The following is a 483-nucleotide window of genomic DNA, read 5'->3' on the forward strand; positions in this document are numbered from 1 at the left end:
CGTACATAGAGGAGGGACAGGTGAGGCACCATGTTAGGGCCACTCGTATCTCAGATCATGAAGAAAGAAAGAGAACACTTTCTTGAAACCATTACGGAATCTGTCGAAAAGAGAGGTTGTTATTGTGGTTAATTACTAATAAAAAGGGGAAGAGTTATGAACAAAGAATTTTAACGATATTAAAAATTAAAGGTTGGAAATGAAAAAAAAGAGAGACAAAGAATTAGGACAAAACATAATAACCATTTATTTTAAAAACAATAATAATGCAAAAACTCAGAATTAGGAAACATAAAGAGGAAGTGAGAAAATAAGAAGGAAAAAATAAAATAGACTAAGATGAAAAACTGAGGACGAGAAACTTCTGTATAGAACGACCGGCGGAACTAGAATAGGTAAAGAGAGTTTTATTTGTACGATTAGCGGCTGTAATTTGCAACGGGATTCGTTTGACTTTTACACACAGGCTAAATGGTTATTTCG

At 33.7% G+C, this 483-nt stretch overlaps 1 protein-coding gene across 1 annotated transcript in view; it reads right to left on the reverse strand.

Annotated features, from left to right (window-relative positions):
* LOC119591093 (tachykinin-like peptides receptor 99D) overlaps window positions 1-483 on the reverse strand; it is a 37,171-nt gene that overhangs the window by 10,911 nt on the left and 25,777 nt on the right. The gene's annotated exons all lie outside the window — the stretch shown is intronic.

This window comes from Penaeus monodon, chromosome 28, assembly GCF_015228065.2.
Source record: "Penaeus monodon isolate SGIC_2016 chromosome 28, NSTDA_Pmon_1, whole genome shotgun sequence".
NCBI lineage: Eukaryota > Metazoa > Arthropoda > Malacostraca > Decapoda > Penaeidae > Penaeus > Penaeus monodon.